Below are 12658 nucleotides of genomic sequence, written 5' to 3'. Positions count from 1 at the left end.
TTCCGTATAATTTTCACGAGAGTGCAATTACATGATAAATGTGATGCAGTTCACTAACAAATAATGGTCACGAATTTAATAATCTAATAATAATTTTCACGATTGTAATAATTTATCGAGCCGAGCTAACTATATTCTTGAAATAATGTTTTCCGGGGGGAAACATTAACCCCTTGAAAAAAACGATCATCAGAAACGTTTCAGAAAAGCGAAAAGCAAAAAAAAGCGATAAAAAAATAACTGCAGCTCCAAGTATTTTCAGAACTTAAAAAAAAAGTAAACGTTCTGCAAATACCCCTCGGTAATCGTGAAGAGTATATTTTTAAAATGCATTCAACCCTAGAATGCTGTGGCAGCATGCTATTAAATGTTTAAATAGCCCTCCTCTCTCCCCTTCCACTTCATTCGCCGTGATTGCACAAGTAAATGCTCTCATGCGTGTAGGGCACCTACCCGAGTAAAGTGGCCACATTGGCCCATAACGTCCACCGATAAACCCGCCATTTTCAATTGATGCAAGCCTCATTCGTAGACCAGAACTTCTTACACCGAAGCGAACATTAAAAAGTCTGAAAGATCTGAACGAAATGTTTTCGCGATTCCCTCCGGTTTAAGGGGGTTTGGACCACCTTGGGGGTGAAACGTTTGATTTTTCTTGATTATTATTAACGTTCCACGTATCGTCCTCATGGCATAATCTACTATCAGAACAATATCATCGATTTCGAAGAACACATTGATGTCATCCGCATCACCAATAATGGGAATAGATGTTTGGTTAGCAGTGACATATCCCGGAAATTCGAAACATTTTATTTTCTCAGCCGCGTAGACCAGTATAACTCAACGATTTTCAATCACCAATTGTTTCCTCCTCCCCCCATATATCTCACCGACAATCTCGCAAAATAGAGTGGTGCATCCTATTGAATAAAAATACATCGATAGACATCAGAGAAGTATGACTCACTGGATATCACTTGAACCAACAGTCGCGGAAGTTCTATCACCGCCTCGACTACTCAATCCTCACCCAGTTATCGGCTAGGATCGGTCTGGTGTGTCGAGAGAACTCATCCATGGTATTGACACTCCACCCACAACACACGTGGAAACGTACAGATTCATGGATATATATTGGCAATATACAATACCGTCTCCTGTCTCCAAACTTCATCATCCCACGTATCCGTTTGAGGCATCACAAACATATCTGTTCATCTTCAATTCCCAATATACCCGCAATGCATACGTTCATGTCTGATCGCAATCTGATTTAATATAAACTTGAAAGGAGGGGAGGTGATGATTGTGACAGGTGGGATAATCCTTTTACTAAATAGAGAGGCACAGGAAAGGGCTGTGATGGATTATTTTTCTATAGATTGACTTATTTCCCCATTTTTCTATTCTTGTTCACTTATTTTTAAATAAATCCCAGAAGAATTGAATGTTTTCATATAAATTGTCAAGAGAAATTCAATTTCTTTATAATATAAATTGAATTACGATAAACTGACCAATTCGGGATTTTTTTCCTCTGCGTATTTCTGAATGGGAGCATGCTCCATCCCCTTTCCAGACAAAGCCGCAAAATAGAAGCGAAAGTTCCCCTTTCTATTCCGCATAACCCCCACACCGGGACAAAAGGCCCGCACCACCTGGCTAGTCCCGATAATTCAACTTGTTAAAAGTAAAAAAAAACACCTGAATTAACACCGGCGTATGCATGCGTCACGCGCACCGGAAGTAAAATGTGGAGCCTACGCGGTGACCGACAGATCGATTGCCACTTCCGCCGGATGATATTCATGCCTGATGTTCACAAAACAGGGAAACGATAATTATACCAGTAAATGTGAGGTCTTAACAAATAGAATTCTTTTGTCGTCCGCACCTCGCTCGTTACCAGCTGTATCCCCCCATTTTAAATTCAATCGTGATTGCTTATTTTATGTTCATCATTTTGCATGATGACATACATGAGTGCGTGGATTCCGGACAAATGGCGCTGAGCGAAATTTCATGAGCAGTATTTATATTGCTTGTATCAATATCAGAGGGATCGCCTGTACGAAAGCTCCAATTATGAGGGAAAATAACTGAATTCTCTCGGTGAAATTTCAACTTGGTACTCCAACGGTTTTTCCACGACCAATATCGCATGTGGAAAATACATTGATCCTTTATCGAAACTGATGCTTCAATGTGTGCTACTAAAATTATGAAACTTCCAGGGAACAATTCAGTTTATTTTGAATGGAATATTGTTGCTGGGCTCGGCAGGAGGGGGGGCGAGTATTACAACGATTTTTATTACGTTAAAAATACCTCGCTTAGGGGGAGAATAAATTTATCCCCTTAAGCGTTGGTTTCAAAATAAATTTGACGATTTGAGGAAAATATTAATATACTACTAGTTAAATAGTAAATACTCTTCGTAAAGATTAATTGGAAAAAAACATTTCAATATGATTCCCCCGATACCGAAATCAGTGATACCCATATTTGTCCTTAACAATAAGTTTCGCGGAAATCCGGTGGTTTTAATGCTGAAATCTTCGGTAGAATAGCAAAAGAACCGGCGTTGCCTGGACATTGATATTCAATTTCAGCTTTCAATACTCAAATAAACCGGAAAATCGTGCCGAGAGATCCAAAATCGTGCAAAGAGAATAATCCACGGCGGTAGATTCCGATAGAAAGGATGAAGTGGGATTGGGGTCGATGAAGTTTCTCTTTCTCTCCCTTCTCCCCCCTGCCCCACGGTGGCCCGAACTCGAGTACGTAGAATTGTACTATCGAGCGGATTTGAATGCCAATGATTCGATGGACTAACTCAGCCGCTCCTGGCATACATCCCTTCCCCCCTTACTCCATTCAAAGTGTTAACGCATCCCCACAGTATATTCTGTCTCACTTGAAACTCAATTCTATCGGAGGTAAATTGCACTCCGTCTGTTTTGACGGCTTCGGCTTCATTGTGAAGAGCTATTACTGGCTGTTTTGTAGTGAGTAATTAAAATCGACCAGTGTGATGAGAGCTTTTTGAATATTTTTGACATTTGTCTCGAGGTCTTTTGGTTATTTGGGAATTTTAGTTTCTGAGCGGCGAGTGATATTGTTGGAGAATTTTTTTCCAAACTTGTCTGGCCAGTTATTCATTATTCTACTGATGAAAAAATCCAATTTCGTGGAATTTTTCATGTTTCAATCAATCTCTCATCCGCTCGAGTGGACAGATTCCATCTCTGGTACTCGTGGATATCATATTTTCCTAGGCATTGTTCGATGAGTGAATGAATTTTTATTTTCAATTTTTTTTCTCACCAGCAGATCGAGGGAGAAAGACAACGGAAATGATATTCGAATTTTGATGGGATTTGGGGCAATTTTCATCGGTTAGTTGGTGAAGTGGAGAAGTGTTATTACTGCACTGGGAGGGAGTCGGGTGGAACACCGAGTTGAACTTTATCGGAATTATAACCGGATGAAATAGGAAATCGCTGGGACGAATGTCGAGGAGAGTTTGGGTATTGATAATGAGGGGAATTGCTCGGGATCTTCTACCTCCTCTCATCGAACACCGACTCATTCTCAAACTTTCTCATCGCAGGGTAGTGTCCAATTTAATGATAATCTTTTATTCACTTACGTGGAGCGGAAAAATATTGGCAACGAGTTCGTTTGGAAAACAAATTGTAAAAGGAATTTCCACTAAATTCCAGTAAATTAGACATATATGATATTCTCCGGAATATTTCCCTCTCCGCGGTGACCAAAAATACACCTGCCACCCTTTCGTCAGCCGCAACCCCATCTCCACAATTCTCCGTTGAATTCACCGTGAAATGGAGAAGTAGGATCTCATGACAGAACGACAGACACGACGTCAAACGTATCCCATTGTCGAACAGGTAGAGCATGTGGTAGGATGTCGTGTGTGAAAAGCCGCCAGTGTCGAAGACACGTATGTTTGAGATGTCACTTACTTCTCCCACCTCAGAAATCAGATGAATAGAATTGTGTTGGCAAAGGAAAGTTGGTAAATTAGCAGGATGCACGTCGGACATTTGATGGGCCTACTCCCTCGTATTTCCGCCTCCACTCCTTCCAACAATTGCCTTTCGGGTGTCTGATATTCTCACTGATAATGTCATTCAGTGCGATCAGAGACAATGGACCACCGCCCGTCGAGTCATTCCCACAAAGTTATTCATTACAGAGACATCAAGTATATACATATATATATTTTTTTTTCTTTTTCACGAGTCAAAACGACTCCATCAAAATATACCCAGCCAACTTTACAGCATTTTTATCGCTGTTTCCGCGCGATCGACGGAAGGAATTACGAGTTGTAACTGTTTCATGCGGAGTTTTAAGTATTCATATGCCCGGGAAATAGCCTTGGCGAGGGAATTCCATGAAAAAAATATTCCATCTCCGGGATTTCATGGCGTTCGACTAGTCTTGGCTACTCGTAAATTGAAGGTGGCAATGATTTTCAGATATTGCGGAGTTTATTCATTTTCATGATTCACAGCGGGACAATATTAAGTGACCTAGGGAGAAAATAAAATACAGGAAAAATTACGGTCAAGCTGATGTTCACGGATTCAGGAAAATTGTTAAGCGATTTTTTTTACCCAATGTAAAACTCAGAAACAAGAGTAAACGGTACAATAAAAAACATATTCAGGGAAGACTGATTCCAAACAAATCGCTGCCATTAAATCGCACTTCCGAGATTGTGTAATTTCATCGATTGATTAATGCTTTGATAACCCCAGCAGGTGCAAACATGATAATACCAGACAATGCAACCAGTCCAGCATTTCTACGATGCTCTAAAATATATTCCAGCGCCAGTGGCGCATGCCCGTAGTCAAACAAATGTCAATGTGTTATCCGGTATTTGATGTAGAAAGGAATATAAATAAACCATGGAACACCAAGTCCATGAAATTGGAGTGGAGTAAAATTAAAGGGATTGGTTTTACACCAGCAAACGTGAATAATCACCAAATGGTTGTAAAATTCACCGCCAATTTTCAATTTTTTTGAATTTACCTCAACTAAATTATCCACTAATTGGAGTTTAATGTTTGCACGAGAAGTTAATACACGTGAAATATGATGAATTCCATGCTCCAGCGTAATTGCTTTGAAACTATTTCTGTCAAAGTAATGAATGAGCGAATTGCGGGTGAGGAAAAAACACGAATTAAGTGGTTTACAAGATACTCAGCCAGTCTGAATTTCCCTTCAAAATTTTATTTTGCATTTAAAATTTCTAAGAAAAATCCTGATGCTCATGCAGAGAAAAGGGTGCAAAGTAATGACTGAGAATAAATTCCAGGGCTGGAAGGGGAAATTTTATTCGCGTAGATATAAATTTTGACTCTGTGAGCATTATATTTCTTCACAACCCAAGGCTTTAATCAACTGAGTGTTTGATTGATTAATTAATAATGTACAGTCTGGTAATTGTGTTTTCCACTAAAATTTGGCCATTACTTCGGAAAAGTTATCTAGCCATTCGATACGATAATTTTCAGCCAAGGATTAGGATTCCGCGAATTTTCGAATAAAATTTGAAATAAAATTAATTTTGCATCCCCCGAAGGAAAATATCGTCTTGGTTTTGATTTACTGCCAAGTGGGAGCGTTAACTAGGAGCGAGGAGGGCTCAAGGGCCACCAATTAGAGTTGAAAAATCATGTCGAGCTGTTGTAGATACGATTTTAATATTTGTGATATTCTCCACGGAAAATTTTGGCCTTATTATCAGGAAAAAAAGTGCAGGTCAAGAGCGTGTAGCTCCCGTGAAGCCTCGAGTGAACTGGCTTTCTTGATAACGAGGGAAGGAGAGGAGCTCCCTGGCATGTGGACGATGCTCTGAAAATCTAGGGAATATTTTTTACCCTCATTTTTCCACTATTTATTTATTTTATGCTCTTAACAACCACCGAGATTGTCAATGAGATTTTGTTTCGGTTTTCATTTAATTACATGCCGTATTTTAATTAATTTATTCATTTAATTGAGTTCAATTAAGCTAATTAATTATATTCCATTAGTCTGTCTCAAACAACAAGTTTTAAAAAATTATCCAGTTGTCGAATTCCCAATATTTTTTAATAATGAGCTGAAAATGTACCGCGTACAAGAGAAGCCCCTATTTTCCATTATTTATATAATCACATTATACCGGCGTTTATGTACAGTTTTCATGTACTATGATATTCCAGTATAAAGTACTTTTTCCTGTCCTAAACTCCGTAAAATTTCTATAAAAATATTCCTGAGATATTACGAAAGCCATTTGTTATCAATTGAGTGAAATATTCCCCGTCAAATGTCATCGATTCGCAATCACAAACTGTTAAAGCAAACGGACGGATAATGAAGCCGGAGTAAGAGTAGCCGTCGAAAAAGTTCGCCCTTCTAATCAGATGAGAGAATAAGAAAAAAAAAAGTCTCTCCGAAGTTCGGAGTCAATTCGTCATGGCGATAACAATCAGGATTGTGCCATCAATATCCCTCGGCCTCTTAAATCACCTTTCTTTTTTTGAAACTTATGCAAATCCACGATAAAAGCCTTCCTCTCGGGCTCCTTCGCGGCCCCTAAAGCCTCTGATTACAAACGTTTTTCCTTCTGCATTAGAATTCAGAGGAGACGGGGCTCATTGATGCTCCCATGCGAGCAATTTTCCCCGGCACCGGAGGACTCCGAAGTCTACTTCAGGTGAATGCAACTTTTGTTGGCATTTATCTTGATAATTGATTTCTCCAAGTTGCTCTCAAATAATAAATAAATATCTGAATTTAACAAAAACCACCAAATTCCACAGAAACAGAATTTTTTATTTACGTCATAATTGAAAAAAAAAATTAGATTTTTTTTTTAAATAATCTCTCTCATTTGATTAGACAAGAGGACTCAAAATGCCAACATAATAAATACAGGATAAACAATAACACTGATTTCTGTAAAATTATTGTTTATAATTCCGTTCAATCAACCCTAAGTGATCACCTCTATGGACCCACCCTCACCACCCGAAAAACCGAACAGTTCTGAAATCCATTATCCAGCACTCTCTCTAAAGTCCATATTTTCTTTTTATCCACGAGCTTTCAACTTCGCGCTGTTCTTTTATTGCGTCCTGCCACACACCCACTTGTATTTTTACATCCCCCATTTTTTTTTTGTATTCCCCTCCGATAGTCGATTGCCAGTAATCTTTTTAACATTGGCGATATCGAAAAGCCGTTCGTTCGCTTCATTCGTAAATTACTGCCCCGATTCCCCCCGACCTTTCGCTGATGATTTGTGCGAATTCCGATAAAATTGTTGCATTGGACGTTTACAGACACTCGTCGATTTGTTTCGCTGTTTTCGATTTTATTATTTTTACCCTCGAGTTGAGAGGAAAAAGTCGCGATGCCAGAGCCTATTGGAGTACATCAGTGTGTACTGAGCCATCGATAGTCCCTTCAGTTGCCGTTCACCACAAATATTCCGGGAATATTGAGAGTACCTCAGGAATTTCCATCGATGGTGGTTTCCTGGGGAGAGAGGAAATCGATCATCCAGTCCAGATTAGATTTGTATATCTCGAAAATGCTCAACGATAAATAAATGGCAGGGGTGGCGAGTGGACCTTGTGTCTGGATGTGTCACACTTCCAGATGTCTTTGACACTGGGATAAATCGTAGCAGGGGTATAGTCTCGATTTTTCCCTCTTTCCCTTCTTGAATGTGATCCCCGAAGGTCCGGCACCACTATTTTTCACCGCCCTTCCGGTACTGGTCACCATCAATGTCAGAATTAACACGCGGGGAGCCATTTTCTAACTACACTAATGCCATATATTTTAAATATTTCTCAAAATTGAGAATTCCCTCCTATTTCTCCCAAACGAACCCTCGGCCATTCTGAATCAATTAATGAATTTATTTATCCCCCGAGACCGACCGAAAATCCCTAACCAATACCCCATATAAAACCGTTATTCTCGGGATTAAATCGGAAGTGATCGAATCACCGCACTTTATCGAGCGAAAACAATTATATTTTCTCCAGAATAACAAATAAATTGGCCGCCGTTCCGTGACAAAGGGGATGAAATCGATTGTTCGAAGGCCAATGTGAATGTCCTGGAATGAGGGTCTGGCATGTGGGTTTAGCAGATGGCGCTGGGGCATAAGGAAGCGACTGGTCATTTCTAACCCTCGTGATTTCTTAATTCTATCGTAGATATCCCCGCCAGCAAGTCCAGTCACTGAGTAAATTATGGGGCTTCGGGGGTAGTTGGATACAGCTTTACGCCAACCCCTGTTTACCACCTTCTTCCTTGGTCACGTCTATTGCCCTAGCATCCAACATTTTGGATTATTAATGCTGGATGGACTCCAGAGGGACCCGGACTCGGACTGGATGGGGATTTGATGAGTCTGCTGATTTTTCTGCTGGTGTTTTGACAGGGTTCGTATGATAAATTAAGGATTAGGGGCTTCTATTTTTATGGCGAGTGATGGGATTTAGGTGGATAGGGCAGCATTGGGGGGAGGACATGGTCCTGGCATGTGGAAATTATTATTTCAGAATTTAGAATGAATAATGGGATTCATTCGAGGAAATTCATGGGAATGTGGCTTTATGTTACCGAGATCCAATAAATTCCCAAATTTTTAAATTTCATTCCAAAAATCAATCGCCACTTCACCCCTCGGGGAAAACCAACAAACCCAAAAAAAAATCACTAGTAAAGTGATAAAACGAGATAAGTCTGACTATTGAGTAGTTTTTCCACTTCAGACTGTTGACCAATTGTCTATGAAAATTTGACTCAACTTAACTTGACTTGACTTGACTCAAAATAACTCAACTTATCTTGTTTTACCATTTCGCTACCGAATTATTTTCCAACCCTCAACTAAACCAACAAAAACAATAATCGACGTCGCCATCGTCCTGAATTACCAATTGCCTGGCTGGTTTACTCCTGCCTACTGTCATGAAATATTCGCAGATCGATTACCAGCAGATAAAGGATAGCTATATGAAAACGAGACAGTTGAGAAGTGCATGAGACGACCCAGTGGTGGGTGCTGGATGGTACACTAGAGGCGTCACAGGATCGATCGAGCTTTTCGTATATCTCCACTCGTAACTCGACATCGCCAGTGAGATAGGGCTGTGAGGGCGGTGGAGGGAGGAAGAGGGAGGGCTAGGGGTGAGAGTCCAAGCGGGTTCATCGATTTTAATTCGGATATGGATAGCGAGGGTAAACAACACTGGTAGCTGTCTCACAGGGGCAGAGCTACGAGCTACAGGAATTCATAAGTGCTTCAGCTATAGAGGCACCAATTGTAGATAAAATCGCATGAGCGGGCTAGACCAATAACAAATTCTATGGCTCCCCTAGGAGATTCACGCGTGCAAAGGATATGCACTGAATATACTGCTCTCCAAAATCATGTAACCCTCGGGGGCGTACTGCCATGTTTATGTTTCAATATTGGAGGATGGAGATGTTGCTGATTGTTTAGTGGTGCAGGTGTTCGTTGAATGTTGATATTTAATATTTTTAACAAGTGAATGAGCATTTAGAATATCAGGTCATCAGGATTGGTATTATTTTTTAGTTTTTTTCTAGGGTTTTCAAGGGTATTTTAATGGGAGATCATTAATTGATGGAAATATTTAGCATTCATTTTAACAGCCGGTTTCACTCGATCAATAACTCCCGAGATAATACAAATACTTCATTCATCCTCGTAAAAATTGCTGAAATTCCAGGCATTGCTCCTCAAATTATCCGAATCGCAAGGCGGTCGAGGAGGAATTGCACTTTGAGAAATTAGAAAGTCGCCCCGGTTAGTGGGAAAAAAAATCCAAATTAAAAAACGCGAATGGGCTTCTGGTATCTCTTGTGTTTAGCTCGATGTGACTTTTTGTTTGAGGTAAAAGTTTTCAATGCGCCCTAGAGGTCCGAACTAAAGTTTCACACCGCAGAGTCCCGTAAATTACAAACCACTTGAATTTCTTCTGTATCTACTTGCCCCTCCCCCTCCCCTAATTCAATTAAACAATTAAATTTCGAAAGTTTGAGGGAGTAACATTTTCATTTTTCCCCACTCATGCACCACCCAGGGAGGGGGTTTAAAGCGCTTGATGAAACACTTGGCTTCCCTGAAACACTTCAAGAGAGAGTCGTAACGCGATAATTGTTGTACGTAATTAACTGAGGTTTCTAGCCTAATGGATGCATAATTGTGAAATTATCTGGATTTAGCGGAGGATATCAGAAGATTCATTGGGTTACAAAAATATTTTTTTGTCATTGACATTCCAGAGAAATAATCTCAGGCAAAACAGAATTAATTACTGAGAGAATTTAATTATTCCCATCCACCCCATAGAAAAAAATCCTAATTTATGACGTCGCGAATTAATTAATTTACTGATGAAATAACATTGCTATGTCAGAGCAATAGTTGGAGAGAAATGAAGGGATTAATTTTTTTTTAACTCCGTAACACGGAGAGAAGATAATCTCGATTAAAAAAATTGACGGGATTGGCCCATCAAAACCATAATAAAGCTCTCAACACACTAGCTCGGAGGAAAAATATCCCATAAAGTAGGGAGAGAAACGAGTCTAAAATAGAAAATAAAAGTCACAACATACTCAATTTATTTATAAAGGGATATTAACATTTGAACAACATTATTCACGAGGACCGAAAATTGAAATAAAAGTAATAAATAAATACACAGAGTTTGCGACGTTACAGAACTACTGATAAGATGAATGAATTTTTCGTCTGGGAAATAATTAATCCCCAAAAGAAGACACTCTCGAGAATAAATAACATGACTGCTCCATCAAAATCGTAATAGAGCCCTCAACACACTAGCCGTGAAAGAAAAAAAAATATCCCATAAACTGGCAAGAGAAGTGAGTGGAATATAGAACCGAGTTTCTGCAAGTAGACACAGAGACTTTAATAACTAACTGGCAGAGTACTCCGAGCAGGTGCTGTCTCGACCAAGTCTTACGGGAGTAATTCCGAGTGATGACGGGGTGGAAAGAAAGGGCGGATATTGTGAAGAAATTACTCCTGAATATTTTCTCTCCACAGTTGTTCATACCGTATTAGCCTTACGCGTCAACTGTTTTTTCGATGAAGAGAAAAATTATTGCTTAAAGTGCAGGAAATACATTTTTTTTATTTGAGGTAATAAGGGGCTTAAAGGGAGAAGAAAGGAGGATTTTTTTCGCTGTTAACCGGCCCTGGAGGTACCTTTCAATTATTAATGTGAAGTACTTTTTCGATTTTTCCAACGCTCACGAGTTATTTTTCCGTTGCACCTCACATTTTTGCGTTTCAAGTACGAATTTCTCCTTTCTTCTTCAATTTTCATTTTCCTCTTCCCCCTCCATCACTTAAATTTCCCACCCCAATTACATAAGTCGTCACATGAGCCCTGTGAGTCTCATAATTTTTGTGGATTTTTCCCGCGTCTGACAGGCGAAAAAAATTCTATTCCATGGGGCGTCAGGTGGAATTAATTCTGTACAAATTCAGGAGCCCCCGAGAAAGTTGGACCCAACGACTACCCCAGATCCTCCATCCAAAGCCCTCCTAACTCCGTACAACTCCAAGGGGTTAACTCCCTCCCTCTCTTCACTCGACTTGACTGGCGTTCGTACCGCGTTCCTCAAGTAGTTGAGAAATGTTCTCAACCCCTTTTACCCCCTTGCCCCCCCCTCCCTGCCCCCTGCACATTCATACACAGTATCCCCCCAAGGAATAGCGCGAAGGAGTGGAAACATTTGTCGCACAAGTCGTATCACACGCACGTGCCACCGCCGAGTGTACCTATCGCCAGTGAAATAATGTTATCAACAAATAATGAATGAACATTACCAGTTTCACGAGTCACAGTTAATCCTGGAGCATCTTAATTCACTGAGAACCATTTAAACTCACTGATCGCGAAAAAAAAATCACAAATTAGTGCAGCGCATTAATATCAATTAATCTCAATCAATTTCTCCACCGATCGTTCATTAATTGCACAGATGAAGCGCCGCTAAACACTGCAAAACTCATCAATCCATTATCAATAATAATGAATAATTAAATTAACAAGGGGGAACGAGTTACAGGTCCAATGGATTAATTGATCCAGTTTTTTTTAAATGGTCGCTTAATCGATCAACTGATCAATCACCCGAGTGATTGATTGCTTCGGCGATTGGGTAATTTAGTTGGGATTTAGTCGGTCATTTGACGGTTATTTCACAGTAAATTAAATTATTATTTTACTTTCATCACAGAGGGATAATCACGCGCGTTTTAATACACGATTTAATGGAATGCTGCCTCGACGAGCCACGATGAGCGACTGGCGTACGCGTACGAGACCCAAAAATGCCCACCCCTCCCACACAACCCAACCCCCTTTGGATTCCACTTGCCTGAGGCCGCAACCCCAGTGTCCTCCCTGTACTCACCAGCAACTCTACTCCAATCCCCCACCATCGCTACTCTGCAACTCTCCTGCTGGCGTCGCCTCAACGCCGGCTTAACGCGCGCATGCGTTTGAGGGGTGCGTCCTAGATTTTCGTCTCGCCG

General features: G+C 40.2%; 1 protein-coding gene across 2 annotated transcripts in view; it reads right to left on the bottom strand.

Moving 5' to 3' along the window:
• Positions 1-12431, bottom strand: part of LOC135168820 (leucine-rich repeat-containing protein 24-like) — a 46490-nt gene extending 34059 nt beyond the window's left edge. For both annotated transcript variants that reach the window (XM_064133379.1, XM_064133377.1), the window contains exon 1: positions 11948-12431. The gene's annotated coding sequence lies outside the window, so the exon portion shown is untranslated. The remainder of the gene's footprint in view (positions 1-11947) is intronic.
• Positions 12432-12658: the final 227 nt, after the last annotated feature.

The sequence above is a fragment of the Diachasmimorpha longicaudata genome, chromosome 13 (assembly GCF_034640455.1).
Source record: "Diachasmimorpha longicaudata isolate KC_UGA_2023 chromosome 13, iyDiaLong2, whole genome shotgun sequence".
Lineage (NCBI taxonomy): Eukaryota > Metazoa > Arthropoda > Insecta > Hymenoptera > Braconidae > Diachasmimorpha > Diachasmimorpha longicaudata.
Note: the sequence above shows the minus strand (reverse complement) of the source record. Positions and strands in the feature narration are given on the sequence as shown.